Source organism: Protopterus annectens, chromosome 6.part0 (assembly GCF_019279795.1).
Source record: "Protopterus annectens isolate FY-2018-M chromosome 6.part0, PAN1.0, whole genome shotgun sequence".
Taxonomy (NCBI): Eukaryota; Metazoa; Chordata; order Ceratodontiformes; family Protopteridae; genus Protopterus; species Protopterus annectens.
The window spans coordinates 1297033708-1297057384 of record NC_056737.1 but is presented as its reverse complement, the minus strand read 5'-3'; the positions used below and the strand labels follow the sequence as shown (position 1 = coordinate 1297057384).

Below are 23677 nucleotides of genomic sequence, written 5' to 3'. Positions count from 1 at the left end.
CATCCCTCTTAAGCACATTTACAATCTTTGCTTCACCACTAATACTATGCCAAATATTTGGAAATAATCTTTTGTCAGACCAATACCAAAAGAAACTAAGCCATCTTTTTTGCAGTGACTTATACCTCATCTCTATCTTATCCATCCCTAGTAAATTCTTGAAAACAAATCACATGTAACCAACCTACTTGCAAAAAATACCACCTACTGTCCATCAAACAACATGGATTCTGGGCTGGTAGGAGCCCAATGACTGCTCTATGGACCCTGACTGACAAGATCTTTAATATGAATGAAGGAAATCTTACTGGAGCTATGTTCACTGACTTAACCTATGCCTTTGACATAGTCACCCATCCAATTCTACTTCTCCATCTGCAAGACATTAGGGTCAGCCCTGATGCTACTGCATGACTCAATGACTTTCTATCCAACCACTCATGCTAGGTAAAATAATAACTACTATTTCTAACAGCCCCATCATTCACTCTGCTGTCCCAAGGGGCTCCATTTTAGCAGCTCTATTCTCAACAACCCCCAACTAGACCTTACCACTACTTCTTTATGCAGATGATATTGTGATCTATAGGTCTGATTCCACACATCATACAATTGAATTTCAACTTCTAAAGGACAGTCTTCAGCTACAGCACTGGTTAATCTCCAATAAACTACTGCTCAATGCCAAAAAGTCCATGTTATTTGGCACTCATGAAAGATTACCCAAATCCTTCTTTGACTGTGACAACAATCCTATTGAAACCAGCACCTCTTTTACATATTTGGGGATCTAGCTAGACCAATCACTAAACTTCCATGAACAAGTAGAAAAGCTATGAGCCAGGATCAGCAGCTTGCTCTTTTGGGCCAACAATATCTCAGCTCCCCTCACATCCAACAAGGGCTGCTTATAGGAAAAGGCATCCTCCTTGACGAACTTGAGTATGGCCTCCCCTTGTCCACAATAGCCTCTATCCAAAACACTACCATTTTTCACACAAACTCCAATAAAATACTCATAGCGAATTCAACATGGAATGAACACTACTGCCTCACTCTTTCAAAGGCTAAGTGACTTACAATGCAGGCCAGATCAAATCTTCTTCTTCCTTCTTTGCTCTTCAAAATACTCCAACTTGACACCCATTTCCCTACCTCTATTCTAAACGTTTTACTGCCACACACCTATAACTAAAGAAGAAAAGCCAGATCTGGTCCAAGCCTACAAACCCCTTCTTTCAAACTTCACTCTACTAGCCACTACTTCACTTCTCTGTACTGGCCCCAAAACTATGGCAGTCACTTCTTCCTGATTTATCTGATCACAGAAAGTACTCCCTGTCCAGGCTAGAATTCAAATATACTTAATAAAACCGTTAGAATTAAAATGTCCATCTAAAGGACATGTCACAAATTTTATCTCCCATACATCTGATCCACCAGATTAAATCACTCATTCTAAACCGTGACACAGCTTACCACACCATTACTGCTCTAAACCCTCTATAAATATAATAGAATCTCTTCTTTCATCTTACAAATCTCTATTAGCTTTCCCAAGCTAGCAACTATAAAACACATATCACCACATCTACTTCTCTTACTTCAACTTTATTCTGTCTTTTCTATTTCAATTATGTAACTGCACGTATAAATGGTTTGTTAAATCTTTCTACGTATATACACTGCTTGAAAAACTCAACCAAGCTAGAGCTTTCACTGCATGATACTTAAACCTCTTGCGATGGAAGTCCCTATTTCAGGGAGTTTAACGTACCACACAGTGAAAACTAACTTCAGTGTTTTTCTTGCAGTTTTTACTGGATGATTTGTCTCTGTCTCTTTTTGCTGTTTGGTTTATATATAATGTTCGTCAGATTGTCTAAGCCTATACATAAATGTAAACCATTATTATCTGTATATTGTACATTGTTTTGTCACATTATTATGAAAGCTGGGCTGAGCCTGTAATTGGTCAGTGTGTGACTGGTGTCCTACACTGGTAAACAAATGTGAATGTAAATAAAAAAATAAATGTACTTAAAGTCTGGCACATTAGTAAGATTACATTACACTTTGCTTTATGCAGTCAATCCATTCTGAAAGTACAGCTGTGTAAAATCTTACCATAACAGTAGATGTCTTCTCTTCACTGTTGCAGTATTCTTCACTTTGGGAAACTACTGCCAAAGACAGCCCAACATCCGGCCAGTATACCAACACCTTTAGATCTTGTATGTGCCGTACGTCACACGTATGCTCCTTGTTCAGGACATAGGGCATAAAGGTGACATACAAATGCAGTCACCCATAACTGAATTGCCCCAGAACAGAAGAGTCTCCACAGGACAAAGGAGGCTATGCACATCCAGAAGAAGAAAATGCAGAAGGAAAAGGTAGCCCCTCGGCCAGGAGGCAAAACAAAACAAAACTCAGAAGACAAAACAGGGGGAAGGAGGGAGGGACTGAATACTGTAACAGTGAAGAGGATATCTGCTGTTATGGTAAGATTTTACACAATTGTACTAAGTACTTCTATATCACTGTTGCAGTATTCTTCACCTTAGGCAGGGTACAAAAGCTCAAGAAAAGTATCAGGAGGTGAAAGGCTGTGAAGGGCCCTCAACGAACCCATGCAGAACGGCTCAAGTAAAACCTACTATGGCCCTAGAACCCATATCCAAATTATAATGCTTAGTAAAGGTATGCACTGAAGTCCAAGTAACAGCTTCAAGGAAGGAATTAGTGCCCAACCTCTTGAAGAAAGCACTAGAAGAGGCAACAGCCAGAGTGGAGTGAACTCTGAATGAAGTAGAAAGACGCTTGTCGTAAAAAGAATAACAAAAATAAATTACCTTATAAATCCAGGAGGAGAAGTTTTGCATAGAAACAACCAAACCTAATGTCCTGGAATGAAATGAAACAAAAAGCTGGTCAGACTTACAAATGTCCTTAGTTTTTATCCAAACAACTAAGCCATTGATGCAAATCCAAGGTATGAAGTTTCCTCTCACTAGCAGACTGAGGAGAAGGGAAAAAAAGTAAGGAAGTTGTACTGCCTGATTAAGAGACAACTCATTAACAACCCTGGACATAAAACTGTCCCTGTGAAAAACTAAGAAAAGAGGGATGGCCATAAAGGCTTGAAGCTTAGAAACCTTCCGAGCAGTAGTAAGAGCAAGCAATAAGAAAGTCTTCCAGGTACAATGCTGCACAGAAGCTGAAACTGCAGGCTCAAAAGGACTCGGTCAGTTTTTTCTGAAACAAAACTAAGGTTCCAAAGAGGAGGAAAAGGCTACATTGGGGGGCCAAAGATGCACAATGCCTTTAAGAAATTGTCTGACTTGAAAGCGGGAAGCCAAAGAGGAACTGAGGACCGGCAGGCAGTAATAGCTGACAAGTGGGCCTTTACAGAAGAACAGGCCAAGCCAAACTGGAGCAACTCACAAAAAAAGGAGAGAACCAGAGGGACCCCCACTGAAAATGTGTACTGGTTATGAGCATAGCACCAGATAGAAAATCTCTTCCATTTGGACAAATAAGATTTTCTGGTTGCAGGTTTTCTTGATGTCAAGAAGAAGCAGGCTTGTCAAATAAAGGAGGCTTCTGAGCCACTGTAGCGTAAGAAGACTTAGCAGGAGGAGCTTGCCTACCACCCTTCCTGCCTTTAGTGGCTTGATGAGGCTGCCTGTGAAAAAATGCAGACCTAGTAGGATAGTTTCTCTACAACTTAGGAATAGGTGACACAAAAATATGCTTAAAAGTCCTGCAAGGCTTTACCTTTTTCTTAAAGAGACAAACATAGCCTCAGCAGCTGCAGTCCCAAAGAGATTTTTATTATTTAAAGGAGCATCTAGTAACTTGGCATTAATGTCTTCAGGCAATGACTGCAGCAGAAGCCAAGAATTACACCTTATACCAGCCTAAAGAGGCAATAGCAGCATCATAACTACACTTGATAAAGTCAAGAGCTACCGGACAGGTAGAACCTAAATTATGGAAATAACCTGACAAGCCTGGGCAATTAAGGCCAGAGCATATCTGATCATGTGGGTCTGGTAACTGATGGCCTGAAAGACCAAAGTAAAAGCCGTATAAAACTTCTTACCAGTTCTCTCCATTACCCTACTATTCTTATCTGAAGGCAGAAGCTTGGAAGAGGGCAAATGTTTATAAGGCTTGACACCACAGTACGGTCAGCAGAAGGACACTTTAAGAATTGACAATCCTCAGGAACCTTATAGAACCTGTCAGGAGGTACTGCAGAAGGTTTAGCAGTGTCCAACTGAAGCAACTAATACCTTTTCTGGATATCAGACACTTGAAAAGAATCCCACAAAGTATTCTAGCTATAGTGTCTCCAAACGAAAAGTACAGTTGAGTACACTTACCATAAATGTAGATGTTAGAGTGTATTCACTGTTGCAGTCATTACATTTGGGTAATTTGCTGGCAGGTTGCCCTCAGTCAGCCTGATTAATGAAGTCTTGGGTCCTGCGTCGGTTGCTGTCCTTTCTTCCATGACGTCAGGTCGTCAGGGGTATAAAACATGCAGCAGATGCCATTACATCAGTTTTTCTTGCCTCAGATGTCAGGTGCCTCCCTAATGGGGAGCAAATAAAATACAAAAACACAAAAGTATACCTCCAACCAAAAGCAAATGCACCAAAAAGGCTTTTAAGCATAGTAAAGGAAAGTAGAGGTATAGCCAGAAAAAAATAGGGGGCTGGAGGGAGGGTAACCAGGACTGCAACACTGAATACACTCGAACATCTACATTTATGGTAAGTGTACACAACTGTACTATGTTCTTCGTGTTTCACTATTGCAGTCATTACATTTGGGTAGATTCCCAAAGCTATTGTTGGGAGGAGAAGTTTATACAGCATTAGGGGCAGCTATAAGGCCTTGTAAGACAGCAGTGGCAAAACCAGCTCTGGATTTAGAGAAACTTGGTAAATGATGATGCTTGGTGAAAGTATGTACAGAACTCCAGGTAGCAGCTTCTAGGATATCCCTGGTAGGAACACCTCTGAGAAAGGCTGCAGAAGTAGATGCAGCCCTGGTGGAGTGAGATCTGATCCCCTGGGGATAGGTTTTCCATGGTGCTTATAGCAGAAATGAATGCACGGCTTACCAATTTAGAAATTATTTGTTTTGAAATAGCCTTCCCCTCTGCCCCTGCAGCAAATGCTACCAGCAATTATTCAGATTTTCTTCGAGATTTAGTCCTGTCCAAGTAGAATCTAAGTTGTCTGTGCACATCCATGGAATGCAGAATCCGTTCCCCTTTGTTCTGTGGATTGGGAAAGAAGGTTGGCAAATGAATGGAATGATTAAGAGCCACACTGGAAACCACCTTGGGCATGAAGGATGGATTGGTTCTGAGAGATACCATATCCGCATGAAAGATGATGAAAGGCTCCACTGTCATAAGGGCCTGTAATTCAGATATCCTTCTCGCTGAAGCGATTGCTAAAAGGAAGGCTGTTTTTCAAGAAAGAAATTTTAAGTCTGCAGTAGCAGCTGGCTCGAAAGGAAGTAGAGTGAGTTTCTCCTAAACAAAGTTAAGGTCCCAGGCAGGGGTAGGAGCTCTCCTGGGTGGTCTCAAGTTTTTTGCCCCTCTGAGACACTGCTTGAGCAGAGGATGAGAGAAGAGGGGTGGTTCTGTGTTACAGTGAGCTGAAATAGCTGAGGTGTGGATTTTAATGGATGAAAAAGACAGGCCCTTGTGAAGCATCTCAGTTAAGTATTGCAAAATCTGAGGTAAATTGGGCGCTGCTGTGCTTATCCTTAAAGATTGGTTCCAGGCACAGAATCTTTTCCATTTGTCAGCATAAGATTTTCTAGTACTAGGTCTCCTCGCCTCCAAGATGACATCCATCACAGGTTTGCTGAGGGATGATAAGGGTGAATTTAAGTGATTAGCCAGGCTGCAAGGTTCAATGTTGGAAGCTGAGGGTGCAGAATTTGGTTCTCCTGCTGAGACAGCAGGGAAGGGGTCTGAGGCAGGTGCCATGGAGATATTTGTGACATGCTGTGCAAGAGGGAGTACCAGTGTTGACATGGCCAGTCTGGAGCAATCAAAATCATCCTTGGTTTGTCCTGTTTGACTTTTAGTAGAACTTTGGAGAGCAGAGGCAGAGGGGGAAAGGCGTAGACTGATAGGTTTTTCCAGCTGAAGGATAGAGCATCCACATTCCAGGCTTGCTTGTGGGGAGTCCTTGTGCAAAACTTGTCCAACTGGTAGTTCTGGGGGGAAGCAAACAGATCTATGTCTGGGCTCCCCCACTCGCTTGTCAACATGTTGAAAATCCATGGTTCCAGTTTCCACTCGTGGGGGTCCATGAGGTTTCTGCTTAGTCCATCTGCCAGTGTATTCAATTTTCCTGGCAGAAACTGAGAATGTAGGTGCACTTGGTAACTCAAGGCTGTGTTCCACAATGCCATGGCAAGTCTTCAGAGTGGGTAGGAATGTGTACCCCCTGCTTGTTTATGTACCACATAACCGTGGTGTTGTCCGTCTTTACCGTTAGTTGTCCTGGAAGAATGTAGTCCTTGAAGGCTGTCAGAGCATTCTGTACAGCTAACATTTCTTTTTGACTGATATGTAGGTGCATTTGATTTGGGTTCCATTTGCCCTGAATGCACTTCCCTGCCAGGTGAGCCCCCTCCCCCCATGCATAGTCTGATGCATCTGTAGTTAGGGTTTGGGCGGCAGGGGGTAGTGTGAATGGTAGCCCCTCGTTTTGGTGGCAGGCCACTGCCCACCATAGGAATTCCAGGCGTAAGCAAGGTATGATAGGAATCATTGTTTCCAGGCTGTGACAATGTTGACTCCATAGACGTTTTAGATACCACTGTAGTTTCCTCATATGCAGTCTTGCATATGGAATTAGAATAATGCAGGAGGCCATGAATCCCAAGGCTTGCAGTATTTGTCTTGCAGATAGCAGGGTTTTTGTGGCCACTTGTTTGAAGTAGGTTACCAAATGAATTTGCTTCTCTGGCGTGAGGAAAGCCATCTGGGCAGTTGTATTCAAGCTTGCACCCAGGAATGTAATCTGTTGACAGGGTACCAGTTGTGATTTCTTTTCGTTTATGGTGTACCCCAGACAAGTTAGAACCCTTTTTACAAATGCCTGATGATTTTTAAGTATGCCTTGGTTTTCTGCCTGAATTAGACAATCGTCCAGGTATGGATATATTTGAATATTTCTTTACCTGCAAAATGCAATTACTGGAGCCAGACACTTTGTGAATACCCTGGGCGTAGTAGACAAGCCAAAGGGCAGTGTAGAGAACTGATAATGCAAGTAGCCTGCTTTGAAGCATAGGTATCTTCTGCAAGATTCCCTGATTGGGATGTGCAGGTATGCTTCTTTTAAATCTAGAGTTGCCAACCAAGCATCTTTGCCTAGCATAGGAAGTAACTGGTGAAGAGTCAGCATCTTGAATTTTGGAATCTCCAGAAAGGTGCTTAGAGTAGACAGGTCCAGGATTGGATGCCATTATTTGTCTTTTCTGGGTACCAGAAAAAGCCTCGAATAGAAACCTTGTCCCTTTTCCTCTTCTGGTACCAGTTGAATAGCCCCCATGTTTAAGAGGGAAAGTACTTGTTTTGAGCCTCTGCCCACTGATATGGGGGCAGGTCTGGCCACCTGCTTGTTGTTGGCAATGTGTGGAAATTAAATCAGTATCCTTGGGACACTATATTTAAAACCCATTTGTCCTGGGTTATGAGTTCCCAGTACTTTGCAAGAAGAGCAAAGGGGCGGTTAAAAGATAAGTGCTTGGGAATTTTAAAAGGAAGTTATTGAGACTGTTTACCATAGGGGGGTGTCTTGTTATTTCCTGATTTGGAAGTCAATGAGACTGTTTACCATAAGGGATGTCTTGTTATTTCCTGATTTGGAAGTGGAGGCCCCCCCCCACTGCTTAGTTTTGAGAGTCCCCTGGGACTGAAACCTGGGGTTTTTGCTGCGTCTGGATTTGGCTTGAGAAGATGTGGAAGGTGCTGGAAAGCACCAATTCTTAGTAGGCCAGCGCCTACTAAACCTTGGAGGTTCCACTTGTAAAAAATCTTTAACAGTTTGCATAGATTTAGCTTAATCTTCCATCTTTTTAAGAACTTCTTCAGCCTTATTGCCAAACAGGCGGTCCTGATTTAAAGGAGCAACAATTTATCTTTAACATGATCAGGCAAAGATTGCTCTTTAAGCCAAGTATGCCTTTTAAGCACAGACCCAGTAACAGCAGCCCTGCAAGAGGCCTCTAAAAAATCAAAACCACATTGCAAACTACGTTTTCCAACTTGTTCAGCAGAATGCATTAAATCCTGTAAGTCTATTTTCCACACAGTCAGGAATCAACATCATTTTCTGTTTAAGTAGTCCAATAATATGCTGTTGATATTTTAACATATGAACTTGGCAGTTTAAAGCTCTGATTGCCAAGGTTGCAGAAGTATAAAAAGAAGTTATGTACTCACCATAACGTTCCATCTGAGTAGATGACTTTATTTGTCACCAACCTGTGGGTATCTGATCCGTCCTGGATCCGAGCCGGCAGCTTTCCAAGCTAGAGATCCGAGCTCCAAGCTCCTCCCCCTTACCCATAATACCCTGCTACCTCCCTCCAGTCCTCAGATCGAGTTTGCCCAATTATCAGACAATATCCAGACAAACAATACCTGAATATCCTAACCTGATGCATAACAGAATTAAAACATTCTATCATTCAGGTAACAAAAAACAGGTTAGGGGGAAGGAGGGGGGGTCGGTTGCTGACAAATTAAGTTACCTACTCAGATGGAATGTTACGGTGAGTACATAACTTCTTTATCTGAAGTAGTTAACTTCATTTGATCAGCAACCTGTGGGACAGAGTCCCCAGCTACCAAAAAACTTGGGAGGTCCTCAAGGAAGAATATTCCGGAGCACTGCAGAGCCATAGGCTGCCCTCCCTCTGGATATCGGATCTAGTTTATAGTGTGAAATGAAGGCATGAGAAGAAGACCAAGTAGCTGCAGAACAGATGTCATCCAAGGGAACTCTTGACCAAAACGCGGCAGAGGTAGCCACAGAACGGGTAGAGTGAGCATGAACCCCCAAGGGCTCCGGCCGACCAGAAATTTTGTACGTAAGCAAGATGCAGTGGGATATCCATCTAGCTAGAATCACCTTTGTAACTTGTTTACCCAAGGATGGCTTAGCAAACTAAACGAAAAGCTGCTCCGACTTGCGAGAGGCACCCGTCCTGTGCAAGTAAAAGCGCAACTGTCTATGCACATCTAACGAATGCAGTCTGTACTCCCCTTTGTTCTGATAGTTCGGGAAGAAAACAGGCAAATTAATGGATTGGTTGATATTAGCCTCGGAAGCCACTTTAGGTAAGAAGGAAGGATTAGTCCTGAGAGATACTCTGTCCTTATGGAAGGCTAGATATGGGGGGTTAGTACAAAGGGCCTGAAGTTCAGATACCCTTCTAGCTGAGGTAATAGCAATTAAGAAGGCAGTTTTCCAAGGTAAGAACTTTAAGTGAACAGAAGCTGCAGGCTCAAAAGGTGGACCAGTTAGAGCCTGAAGAACTAAGGTTAGGTCCCATGGAGGAACCGCATTCTTGACAGGAGGTCTTAAAAGAAAGGGGCCCTTTAAGAAAGTCTTACAGATCTTAGTGGAAGCCAAGGGCCCAAGACTGTCCCCGATGTGGAAGTGGGAAATGGCCGCCATCTGAACCTTCACAGTAGAAGAACTGGCCCCTTGATGGAAAATGTGAGATAAAAATTCAAGTACTGCTGGAATGGGAGCCGTGAAAGGGTCCAAATCCCTATGTTGGGCCCAGATGGAAAAACGTTTCCATTTACTGCTGTAGACCTTCCTGGTAGAAGGCTTATGCGCCGCCACCAGGATGGATTTAACAGGACACGAGATACCGGGAGTCCTAGCCACTAAAGAAACTGGATCAACCAAACCGTGAGCTTGAGGTTGTCCAGATTCGAAGTTTTCAATCCCAAAGGATGAGAAATCAGATCCGGAATGGGATCCAAGATCCAAGGAGGAGCTATGAGGTGAGACTGTAGGTACGGGAACCAGGTTTGATGAGGCCAGAATGGGGCTATGAGGAGCAGCTTGCTCCCCAACCGACGAGCTTTCTGCAGGAATTTTGTCATTAACGGGAGAGGAGGATAAGCATAAAGAAGACCGGATGGCCAAGCATGTACTAGAGCATCCCTGGGGCTCTCCCCCGGTGGGGGAATTAGAGCAAAAAACTCGCTGCGCTTTGCGTTCGAAGGTGATACGAAGAGATAGCAGCAAGGTTGACCCCATCTGAGGAAGATCTGTTTCGCTACTAAGGGGTTCAGAGACCACTTGTAAGGTGAGAGGATAGTTCGACTCAGCTTGTCCACTAGAATGCTGGACTGACCCAGAATGTGCATTTCTAGCAGAAAACGGTTGGTGGATATTGCCCACTCCCAAACTCTCATGGGCTCTCGACAAAGAGGGTAAGACCTGGTCCCCCCCTGTTTGTTGATGTACCAGACCACCGACATGTTGTCTGTCTGAATTGCAATAGTCCCCGGAGGAAGAAGGGCATGGAGAGCCTGCAACGCTAGAAGCACCGCCCTCATCTCCAGAACATGGATATGCAGAACGGTCTCTATTGGAGTCCACGTGCCTTGGACAGTTCTTCCCATGCAATGCCCCCCCCCCCATCACCACAGGTGAGAAGCGTCCGTGGTCACCGTGGCTTGGGGTTGAGGACCCAAAAACGGTCGCCCTTCCAAAGCTCTCAGGAATGGAGCCACCAAAGTAGGGAGTCCCTGCAAACTCTGCTGAGGGGAATCGGGGAGTCCAACGGATGTCGAAGGATGGACCACTGGACCTGTAAGGTCCACTGAAGAACCCTCATGTTCAAGTGGGCTAGTGGTGAAAGGTTGATAGCAGCTGCCATGGACCCTAGGGCTCTCAGGACTAATTCCGCTGGTGGGGCTGGAGATTGTAGAAGTGCTAATACATGGAGAGTTAAGGTGCGGAGCCTGTCTGCTGTCAAAAAGGCCTTGGACTGAAGTATGTCTATTCTGGCCCCTATGAAATCCAGGACCTGAACAGGGTGAAGGGCTGATTTTTTTGTAATTTATGGTGATCCCCAACTGATGGGCCAAGAGTAGGAAGCAATCCCTGGCTGAGCATAGTAGATGTCTGGTGGGAGCGGAAAGAAGCCAGTCGTCCAGGTACGGAAAGACCTGTATTCCCTGAAGTCTCAGGTGGGACGCTACAACTGCCATGACCTTGGTGAATACCCTAGGGGCTGTGGTGAGGCCAAAAGGGAGGACCCTGAACTGATAATGACTGGCCCCCAGTCGAAAGCGGAGAAACCTCCTGGATCACCTGTCCATGAGAATGTGGTAGTATGCATCCTTGAGGTCTATGGAGCACATCCAGTCATTCTCCTGCAGGAGGGGGAGAATAGATTGAAGAGTGACCATCCGTAATTTCTCCTTGGCAATGAACAGGTTCAATGTTGACAGGTCGAGAAATGGTCTTAAGTCCCCCGTCTTTTTTGGCACCAAAAACAACCTGGAGTAACTGCCCGACCCGGACTGTCCTGGGCGGACGTGCTGGATGGCCTTTTTTCTTAGCAGCTTCTTTATTTCTGAAGCCGCCGCCTCCCTCTGACTGGGTGGGACATTGGGGAGGAGCCTCAACCGAGGGGGAAGATTTATGAAGGGGATAGAGTAACCTCTGGATATTATTCAGAGCACCCAGCGATCTGTAGTGATGGACTCCCAATGTGCTAGATGTTCCGAGAAACGCCCCCCGACTGCCCCCAGAGAGGAGCAGTCAGGCAACCCCTCAGGGTTGCTGCGCGGGTCGGTCGGAGAAAGGTTCCCTCGACCCGAAATTCTTCAGCCCCCCTCTGCCTCTGGGCCGGCGGCCACCTTGTCCTCCCCTGCCTCTGAAGGACGAAGGGTCTGGAGCGGAACGGGACTGCTGAGACTTCCGGAACCACGTCTTCTTTTGTCCTCTCTGGTTCCTGGAAAAGGACCTTTGAGGAGCCGAGAAGCGGATTCTGGCAGCAGACAGCATCTTCCCGTCTTTCTCGCTCTGGAGCAGCGTATCGCGGACGGTCTTGCCAAACAGCGTAGAAGGGTGCCGCAAAGTCGGAGCCAGGCATGACGCTGTAAGGTGATACCTAATCCGCTGGTTCTTGCTGCCCCCTCCGTGGCATGGGAGAGAAGCCACATAGAAGTGTTGGATATCGATTTTAGAGTGGCCATGCGAGCAGAGAAAGTTCGTTTGTCCTCGGCCGCCATGGACTTCGGGGAGACCCAGCGTACTCTTTTATAAGATCCCACTGAATCCTAATCACGTGTGCCAAGTAATTCAGCGCCCTTATGGAAAAGGTGGCTGAAGCAAACATCTACTTTCTGATGCGATCCATCGTCCGAGACTCTTTGTCGGGAGGATGGACCGTGGAACTTTCCTGCACCAGTTCCTTCTTTGTGGCAGCCGCCACCACCATGGCATCTACCGGGGAAACTTTACTCCACGCTGGCTTGTCTGTCGGGGGGGCTAAGGATTTTATCTGGTCTCCTAGGGATTGGCTCCACAGTGTCCGGCTCCTTCCATGCCCTGGTAGTAATTAGGTCTACCAGGGGGTCGGCCGGAGGGGACACCCAATAGGTAGACAGGCCTGTGTCAAACGCCTCCAGAAACACTGACTCATCCGAGGAAGGCTTCTGGGCTGACCACCCCCCTGTAATGCGCAGCATCTCCATAATGTCTCCAAAGGAGACTTCCTCGGGGTGTGACCTGGCGGAACCTTCCCCTTCCTCCAAGTCAGTGTCTTCCGTGAGGGACTCGGGGGAGTCCAAGTGCCTCCTTTTACACTTTTGTTTGTGAGGGACCTCCTTGGCGGGACTGTCCGAGGAGGGCTCACCAAAGCGGTCATGCTCCTCTGCAAGAACTAGCTGGGGCAAAGATGCAGGCCGTCCCTGGGGCCGGATGATGGAAGACAGGCCCATCTGCGAGGGAATGGCGGGTGGATCCGTAGCACGAACCGGGGACCTCGAACCCTTCGAGAGCACCCTCTCCACCACATCAAAAGCTGAAGGTGAACCACTCTCCTGGGATCCGAGAGCAGCCCCCTTGGATCCGACGTGTGGACCGGTGCCAGAGCCGAAGCGATTGGACCCGAAAGAGAAGTGTGCTCCGACCGCATCGGAGCTGAAGACACACTTACCCAACAAACCCAATAAACTCGAGGGTAAGGCCGGCGTCAAAGTAGTGATTACTATCGGCGCAGACTCCCCGGCTCCGAGGCTACTCTGATCCGACCGCTCCGAAACCCGATAATGGATCAGAGAAGGAGCAATGGGGGCAAAGAAGGGGGCCGAGCTCCCCCCCCCCCCCGGAGGGGGGGGGAGGCAAGAGCACTCCCCATCTGCATCTGGGCCTGAAGGAAGCGACGCATCATCCGGTCCATGTCTGTGTCGGAAAGACTCCTCATAGACCTAGAAGAAGTCGCCGAGGCCGGCCGGGAAGGCCACCTGGACGACCTTGAAGGTGACCGGGACTCCTCCTCCTCCGGCTCCGGAGAGAAACATGGGGAATGGAGCCGAGAGGGGGAGGACCCGGGGACCTTCAAGGGGGAACAGAGCTGCTTAGCCGGCGGGGCCGAAAGGGCTGAGTCGGCCAGCCGCTTGTGGCTCTTATGCCTTTCTCTGTCTCTCTCTTTTTCCCTCTCTCTATGCCTCTACTCTTTATTAGCAGAGTCCCTCTCTCCCTGGGATACAGTGGGAGGTTGAGTTCCAGCCAGGGGTGGAGGAACTGATGGCTGAACAGTCGCAGCCGTGACTGGCGCCACTGAGGGAGAGGAGGAAGAAGTAGAATCCGCAGGTAAGAGACCCGCTAGAATTAACTTGTTCCTCCTGTCTCTCAGAGCCTGGGAATTAAAGGCAGCACAAATCTGGCAGCCTGATGTTAAATGTGCGACCCCCAGCCAAAGAACGCACCGAGTGTGGCCATCGGCTGGGGACAGCTTATGACCACACTCAGAGCATTTGGAAAAAATGGCCTTAGGGCCTTCGGCCATGACAAACACAAGCACACTCCCTAACACACAGATAAGGGGAATGGGAATACACTAAAATTAAACTAAACTAAATTAAACTACCCAAGGGATCTAAAACGCACACACACACACACACTTAAACTGCAATTTAAGGTGAAAAATTTAGAGTAATTTCCTACACCTTCTCTTACCTAATAGCCAAGAGCTCGTCACTCGTGCTTATAGAAGCCACGGCAAACGAGATCTGGGGACTGGAGGGAGGTAGCAGGGTATTATGGGTAAGGGGAGGAGCTTGGCGCTCGGATCTCTAGCTTGGAAAGCTGCCGGCTCAGATCCAGGACAGATCCGATACCCATAGGTTGCTGATCAAATGAAGTTAACTACTTCAGATACCTTTTTACCCCATCTATCTAGCGCCTTGGAGTCTTTATCAGAAGGGGTAGGATTTTTAGCAGTAGAAGCCTTAATGCCCTTGGGCTCCTGGGAAATGGTTTCTGGGTCTGCAACAAGATTTTTGAAAAGGAACTTGTGGGACTCAGGAACCCTGTAGTATCTGTCAGGTTTACTAGGAGCCAGAGGCAGGGAATCAGGGGCCAAACTGGATTCCGAAAACACATCAGCAACAATGTCTAGTACAGGAGGTATAGCCAAAGGCCTATGCTGAGGAAGAAGAAGTTAATCGCGAAGCCTCTTTTTTTGAATCAGAAAATTCCTGGCTTTCCCAATGGAAATGCTCCCTTAACGTATGTAAAGTTTCCCCAAAAGAAAAATCCTCAGGAGGGGAAACAGAGGGAATGGAATCCTCTGCATCAGAATCCTCATAAGTAGGTATGGACAAATCCAGGTCATTAGAAAAGTCAGAAGAAACAGAATCCTGATCAGAAGATTCATAATCAAACTCAGCCCTAGGCCTCTTGGGGGGAGTTTGACTACCCCTGATTAGAGTAATTAGATCTTCAGCCATTTTTATAATTTGTTTTTTAGGCATAAGGGCCTGAACATGTGGCCTGGGCGTCATTTTTTTTAGAAATGGATCGAGATTTAGGCCTTAATAATGAAGGCGGTGTCGATTTAATACGCAAATCTGTAGGCCTGAATACACCCTCAGAAGATGGTGCTTGCACAGCGGCTCCGGACCCATCCAAGGTAGAGACATCCACGGGTTCCATAGGTGAAGTATCTCACGGCATACAAATGGGTCTCAGTAGAGGCCTGCGAATCAGAAGTAGCGGGTAGCAGGGGCTGCAAAAGCACCTCACTGAGTACCGGCGACCTGGCGACTGGCTTAGGAGAAACGTCGTCAGCAGTGTTAGACCTCAGCGGCCTGTCTCTGTCTTTATCTTTGCATTTTTTCGGAATCCCGGTAATCGGATGGGTAACGAATGACATTTCTGGATAATTAAAACGGGAACCGAAATATTTATAGGTAAAAATATACCGACGACTGATAGTGCGCTGATTAAATAAAGCACAAAACCGACAGCAAGGCACGTCGTGGTCAGGGCCGAGGCAAGGAATACAGTACGAGTGAAAATCTTTATGAGGTATTTGATTTCCACAAGTAATGCAATTATTAACTTTTACTGACATCGGTAAGGAGCAAGAAAAAGTTTCCCCAATGGGGTACTTGGCTTTAAGTTGAAGACTTCGGTTCTGAAACTCAAAAAAGAAATTTCAGGAGTTGGCCAACTGGCACTTGCAAACTGCTTCTGCTTCGGGCACCGCACGGCAAGAAAGACTGATGTAATGGCGTCGGCTGCATGTTTTATACCCCTGACGTCATGGAAGAAGGGACAGCAACCGACGCAGGACCCAAGACTTTGTTAATCAGGCTGACTGAGGGCAACCTGCCAGCAGATTACCCAAATGTAATGACTGCAACAGTGAAACACGAAGAACATCTGATAATGCAGAGATCCTGCCCTGAAGCGTAGGTATTTTCTGCACGAGTCCTTGATAGGGATGTGCAGATAGGCTTCTTTTAGGTCTAGGGTGGCTAACCAGGCATCTTTGGATAGCATAGGAAGAAACTGCTGAAGGGTTAGCATTTTGAATTTTGGTACCACCAGGAAGGTGTTTAGAATGGAAAGATCTAGGATTGGGTGCCAACTGCCCTCTTTTCTGGGTACCATAAAAAGTCTGGAATAAAACCCTTGACCTATTTGTTCTGCAGGAACAGGTTGAATTGTCCTTATGAAGACCAAGGATTGAATTTGGTTTTGTGCCTCTGCCCACTGGTTTGGAGGAAGGTCTGGGAACCCTTTTGGGGTTGGCAGTGAGTGGAAGTAAAATTTATACCCCTAAGATACAATGTTGAGGACACATCGGTCTTTGGTGATGGAGGTCCAGTTTTTTGCATGATGGGCAAGTTTTCCTCCTAGGGGCACGAGTAATCGGGCAAAGGTGAGGGTTGGAGTTGAGAAGTCATTGTGAATTCTTTCCGTAAGGGGGTGGCTTAGCACTCCCCGTTTTAGAAATGGAGGCACTCCATTGCTTAGATCTCTGCATACCCTGAGACTGTAATCTGGGGGGGGGGTCTGTTTCCCCTGGGTCTAGTTTGAGATGGTCTTGAGGGGGCTGGAAAGGCCCAATGTTTCCAGGGGCAATGCTTACTGAATCTTGGAGGCTGCACTTGTAAAAATTCTTTGACTGTCTGCATAGACTTAAGCTTTTTCTTCCATCTTTTTTAGAACCTCTTCTGCTTTGGTGCCAAACAGATTGCCCTTGTTCAAAGGAGCATCTAGTAATTTTGATTTGACATGGTCTGGCAAGGTCTGTTCCTTAAGCCAAGCATGCCTTCTCAGTACAGAACCAGTGACTACTGTCCTGCAAGAAGCTTCTAGGGCGTCAAAGCCACATTGCAAGGTATGCTTGCTGACCTGGCTTGCAGAATGCATAATCTCTTGTAATTCTTTATTTTCTGCACAGTCTGTAAAAGTAGATAATTTTTGCTTAATAAGTTCCATAATATGCTGCTGGTATTTCAGCATGTGAAACTGGCAATTCAATCCCCTAATGGTGAGAGTTGCAGAGGTGTATACTTATTTACCCCTTCTGTGTAAAGCTCAGGAATCCCTGTGTGAAAGGGTGGGATTCTTAGCTGTAGCTGCTTTTATACCTTTAGGCCCCTGGGAAATTACCTCTGGGTCAGCAGTAGGATTTTTGAAAAGAAATTTGTGAGAGTCAGGGACTCTGTAGTATCTATCTGGTTTCCTTGGAGCCGGGGTAAAGTATCAGAAGTTAGACTGAATAAGTATCAGAAGTTAGACTGGATTCCATAAAGACATCATCCACAACATCCAGAACAGGAGAAATTGCTAAAGGTCTATATTGAAGTAAATCTAAAAATTATCTGAGTCTCTTTTTAGATTGAGGATAATCCTGACATTCCCAGTGGAAATGCTCTCTTAAAGTATGAAGGGTTTCACCAAAAGAAAAATCCTCTAGAGGGGAAGCAGAGGGAATGGATTGCTCTGCATCGGAATCCTCATATGTAGATAAAGGCATGTCTTCATAATCAGAAACCTCAGTCTCGGACTCTTGGTCATAGCTGCTGGGGACAGGTCTCTCTTTTTCTCTTAGCAGGGGAAGGCTGGCTGCCCGTAATCAGCATAATCAGGTCTTCTGCCATTTTAAGCATTTGATTTTGTGGCAGGGAAGCAGGTGCTTCAGTTTGGTTCATCGGTTTTGTAGGCGTAGCTTGTACTCTTGGCCTTAGAGACCTTGTAGTTTTAGAAAGAACTGAAGATGTGAAAGAAGTCATCGGTTTGTGTCGAATATCGGTAATGCGAAGAACTTCCTCGGAAGCCGGTGCCTGCACAGCAGTTCCGGACCCATCCAAGGTAGACACATCTGCAGGTTCTGTAGTTAAAGAAGAGTTTTGTGGCATACCGGACTCCTAACGGGTCTCGGTAGCAGCCTGCGAATCCATGGAAGCGGCCATCAGGGTCTAGGAAAGCGTCTCATTGAGTACCGGTGAACTGTCAACTAGCTTAACGGAAGTGTCGTCATATTTTGACCTGTGTGATCTGTCTCCATCTTTATCCTTATGTTTTTTTTCGGAAGATCGGTAGTCGGATGGCTTACCGAAGCCATTTCGGAATACAGAGATCGACAGCGAAACTATTTAGCGACAATAAGGGCTTGACAACGAATATTTCAGGTGTTGAACAAGGCACAAAACCGACAGCGAGGTACGTCGTGGTCTGGGTCTAAACAGGTGACGCAGTAAGAATGGAAATCTCAGTGTGGTATTTGCTTTCTACATGGTAGACAATTGTTAACATTTTCTGACATTGGTTAGAGCAAGAAAAAAGGATCCCCAATGGGGTACTTAGCTTTAGAAGACTTCAGGATGATTAAATTCAGAAACAAAAACTCAGATAGCGGCCGACCGGCACTCGTGCGAACTGCTTCTGCTTCGGGCTCCTCGGCAAGAAAGACTGGGGTAATGGTGTCAGCTGCCAGTTTTTATATCCCTGATGACCTGATGTCAGTACTGAAGCGACAGGAACCAACGCAGAAATACTAAGTCTCTGGTATTCGGGCCGACTGAGGGCTACCTGCAGGCAGATAACCCAAGTGTGATGACTGCAACAGTGAAACATGACGAACATCAGCCCTTCTTAGTCTGTGTAATGCCAGGGAGTGGAAAACTACTTGCCTGGGCCAGTGTGGTGCCACAGGGCGAGACTGGTTCTCAATCCATGATTTGTTTTGTACAGTCTTGATGGCTTTAACAGTGGTTCATTGAATTTGGCATCTTAGTAGTAAATTTTGCAATTTTGCTACAACTTTTGGTGCTTACTGCATTTCTAGAGTGAGAAGGAGGGAGTTCCAGACTTTAGACAGGAAACAGGAGTAAAAAGAGTTACCAGCGAAGTTGTTAGCTTTCATAACAGCTAAACATTTTATCAGTGGATCTCAGCTGTCTACGTAGGTTATAAAGCTGGAGAACATTTTTCAAACTAGGGTATTTGTCTGGATAACAGATGAGTTTGTGTGAAGAGACTAGTTGGAAAACAGTAAGGTAATGCCTTAACTCTTAACCACTGAAGGTGTTTTAGGGCCAGGCAGTAGTGTTTCCTGTAATGATGAATGTTGACAAATTTTGCCACCCTATTTTAGTACTGTTCCAAGAATAAAGAGTTGAGTGGAATGTAGATTAATCGAGATGGGAGCAGAATAATGTAGCGTAGGGATGAGACAAGAGTGAGCAATACTTTTTGTGGTATTATCTGTGGGGTATTGTTTGACTGTATAGAGTACATCTAGCTTTTGGTGGGTGTTTATTACTGCTGGTTTTATGTGAGGATGAAATTTTAGGCTTTTTGTCAATTGTGACTCCTAGAAGCTTAGTTTGACTTATAAGTCCTATGGTGGTGTTACAGGAAGTGATTTTAAAAATACTTTTGTAGTCAGTTGAATGTTTTGGGGTAAATCGGATTGGTTTACTTTTTTAGGGTTAAGGAGCAGCTGTGTATCACACAGCAAACCTCTACAGTGGAAAAAAACTCTTGGTAAGTTGTTTTTATTTATCTATGCTTTTGGCAGAACAGATGACTGTTGGAGATGCGACACCCCTCCAACACAGACTTGTTTAGAAGCTAGGTGGAAGTCATTAATGACTATACTGAACAGGAACTAAAATGAATCCCTGAGCAAGACCCACAGTACTAAGGAAAGATGAGATGTCATTTTGCTGTTTTACTACCTGGTGCCTGTTTGAGAGGTAGCTGGAGAACTAACACCGTGAAGTTTCATTTTTCCTAGGCAAGCTATTTTTTGAAGCAACTTCTGGTGGGATACCATATTGAAACCTTTAGCTACATAAAGGAAGAGTGCCGAGACTAAGTTCCTAGCGTTTTGATATTGGTTAACAAATGTTATAAAACCAAGGAAAGCTGTATATTTACTATGAAAAGGATGGAAACAATGCTGTGCAGGAGGAAGGAGGCAGCTGTCAGTGAGAAAGCTAAGAAGCTGAGACTGGATATACTTCTCTAGAATTTTTGAGAGTGGATACAGTATATCTATAGGCCTAAAGTTTAAGTGCTCATTTGGGTGTTGCCCTTACGGAGAGGAAGAATGTACCACCTTTTCTATTGAACTGGGACACAGCTGTTGGTGACAGAGCAGTTAAATGGGATAGCTAGAGGCAAGCTAGTGCATAAGCAGCAATTTTTAACTATTCAGATAATATGTTATCAGGGGCAAGGATGGTAGGTTTTAAGGTTAGTAATTCTTTTTTGATTGTAGAAACTGAGACTTGTTTGCTTGAGTGGGGTTAACAAGGGAGGAAAAAACCTATGACTGCCTGTGCTGAGGGTTTAATAAGATAGGTCAATGTTTGGATGAAATGGGTTCTGAATTCACTGGCTATGCTTTCAATCTGGTTAGATGAAATAGGTGTAGGCTGTACTAGTGTACTGTTTTTTTTTTTTTTTTTACAGTACGTACACACACACACACACACACACACACACAGTAAAGATTTGGGATCCATAAAAACACAACAGTGAATAGTAAATGTGGATGTACTAGGAGACACACAAGGTAAGGTGCATGCCTGCTGGTCTGTATGGAGAGACGGAAGACTGGAAGACAATTTCAGCAGTGAACTAAGTAACAGTCCCCTTCTTGATAATAACATAGAGAAAACAAAACAAACAGCCTTTTTGGGTCAAGGCTTAAGTATGAAACTATGCCAGTCATTCCCCATTCTTCTGTTTTGGTATAGGTACAAACCCCTCCCTTCAACCATTCAAGCACTCTATCAACTAATAGATTTACTGCATGACATTTTGTCTCTCACAAAGAATTTAAAGTTTGTGGCAAAATATGGATTTACCAGTAAAGGATTACCAGTTAAAAAACTGGTTAGGGAACCAAAAATAATATTTTTTAGCACAAACTTATTATTACATTGTTTTATTTTCTGAATGATGTTAATGAACTGGTTACAGTTTTTGGCAAGTTCAGGCTAGTTATGACAAAAAAAAAAAGTCTTGTAACATGCAAAATTACCTTGGTATACTAATTAAGGGACAGGAAAAGGATTTAGAAACAGAAATAAGACTGACTTATCTTATTAGTAAACTTGTAACAGATGGTTTAGTGAACAAATTTCTATATTTAGACTTATAATGGATATACTTAAACATATATCAAGATCAAGTGCGGTTCGCTGCACTAGTACTTGGCATTACCTATGCCTAGTTTAAAGGCAAAAATAAGAGGATATACAGAAAATTCATACAGTAGGTAGTGCATAAGAAAATCTGCAAACAATACACAAGCCCCAAACATTCAATTCTAATTTCTCCATCCAATAAATAACACAAAAATAAATGCATTTTATTACCTCACTGTCTACAATAACCAGTTACTCCCAAACTGCAGGCAGCAGTCAGCAATAACTTGCTTTAAATGACATGATGGGTTGGCACAATGGCTTGCACAATGTAGCCCTCATACACCAAAACGAATTATTCTTTAAGTTTATAACCTTCCCAACTGTTATGTATAAACATAGTATATAGCTGGTATTTAAATAAGTAAGATGAATTTGTTTGTGCATTTATATCTGTGTGTGTGTGTCTCTCTACTTTGTTTCACTGAAAACACATCACTGAAACTCATTTCACTGAAAATCAGTTGCCTGAGCACAATTCACTGAAAGCTCACTTCACTGAAAACTCATTTGACTGAAACTCGTTTTAAAGGTATATGCCCTGTCCCCCACTGTAGTATGATCCTTATACATACACTCACACATGTACAGATATACATGTAAACACATTATTTTTATTTAGAAAGAAATTTTAAAGTCAGCTGATTAAGTGCTAATACATTCTGCTCATTTCTGAAGTGTTTTCCCCCTAGCACCAGTCAAGTTTAATTTAGTACTATGACGATAGCTGATACACACAGCCATTCAACCCATCATTAATGCTTCCTATTCACAAAGTCAACAATCTAAACACCGATTTCCAGGCTAAACCAAAGTAAACAATCAGAACCGGACAGTGTATTCTAACTGTGATACTGCAGGGCCTTGGGAAAGGGGTGCCCCTTTTCCACCATGAGAGTGTGTAAACTAGTAATCAGACAAAAATAAACCGGATACATTATTGCAGGTTTTTGGATGATATCTGCATTTTTTGGGTTGGCCCTGTGGATGCCATACACGAATTTATTACTTATATTGGAGGTACCACGGACTTTCTAAAGTTTACATACCAGATATCTGAGACACATGTTAATTATCTGGATGTTACGTTAACCCTGGACAAAGCAGGGTTTATTTCCACAGTATATAGGAAGCCGACTTTTTCTAACAGTTACCTACACTTCTCTAGTTCACACCCTGGGTTCCAAAAGAGAGGTATTGTTAAGGGACAGTTCGTTCGGGCTTCCCGTATGACCTCACAGGACCTATTATTCCATGTTGAATGTGACAAATTGTTTGAGATGTTTTTGGAGAGGGGGTACCCCAGACAGTTGATAGAGTCTGTTAAGGAAGAAGTGTCCAAAGCGAGACCTACTAGATTTAAACCTATTTTGGGGGAGGGTTCCTTGAATAAATCGCAGGTTAACAATCAGACGGACCTTTTTAGTAATCAGTTATTGTACATTACTGACTTCAGTAGTAATATAGGTAAACTTAATAGAATTATAAATCATGAATTTGAATCTTTTCAGGAATTAACAGACCTTGGTAGATTTAAGAACGTTACTTTTAAAACTGTATATAGGAAAGGTGTTAATATAAAAAGAATTTTGGAGCAGGACAATACATCATCCTACCAGGAAAGTCCACGTACAGGGACCTACAAGTGCGGACGGTGTCCACAGTGTAAATATATTCTTAATCAAGACTTTGTATATCTGGAGAGTAGAAATAGGAGGATAAATTCCAGAAAAAGGTACAATTGTTTATCCTACGGGGTTGTCTACTTGGCAGTGTGTCAAATGTGTCAAGCATTTTACGTAGGGAAGACCAAGAGGCAACTCCGTAGAAGAATATATGAACACTATTATGACATGAAAAAATGTGACACCAACAATGCACTTTATAGACACCTTACTACATGTTCCGGAGGGATATTTCTGTTTTTCGTTCTGGACTCTGTTTTCAAGGAAGCCAGGGGTGGACCCTGGGAGGTAATTTTATCCCACAGGGAAACACACTGGCAAATCCTGTTGGAATCATACAGATTCCCTGGGATTAATGAATCTGTTTCTATTATTCCTTACTTGAAACTCAAATCAGATAAAATTTGAGTATTATTTCCTACAGTTTTAATATATATATATTTTTTAATATATTTATTTTGTTATATAATATTGTTGGTTTTTAAACTGTACGTATATGTATATTGTATACATATATTTTTTTAGTGTTTTAAAACCAGTTTAGGGAACATGGTAAAACATGAGAACTTTATCTATTTATTCTATGCCTTTAAATGTGGTGCAATTAATTAATTGGAGTGAGGTGTTTATTAACTTAGTATTTAAGTTGATGTAATTCATCTGTTTTTATCTGATGAAGTCATATTTTCTGACGAAAACGTTTGAGAACTGTGTGGCGTTAAAT

The 23677-nt window shown here is 44.1% G+C and overlaps 1 protein-coding gene across 3 annotated transcripts in view; it reads right to left on the bottom strand.

Annotated features, from left to right (window-relative positions):
- The window catches only part of MBD5 (methyl-CpG binding domain protein 5), a 1606355-nt gene that overhangs the window by 916108 nt on the left and 666570 nt on the right, over positions 1-23677 (bottom strand). The window lies entirely within an intron of this gene.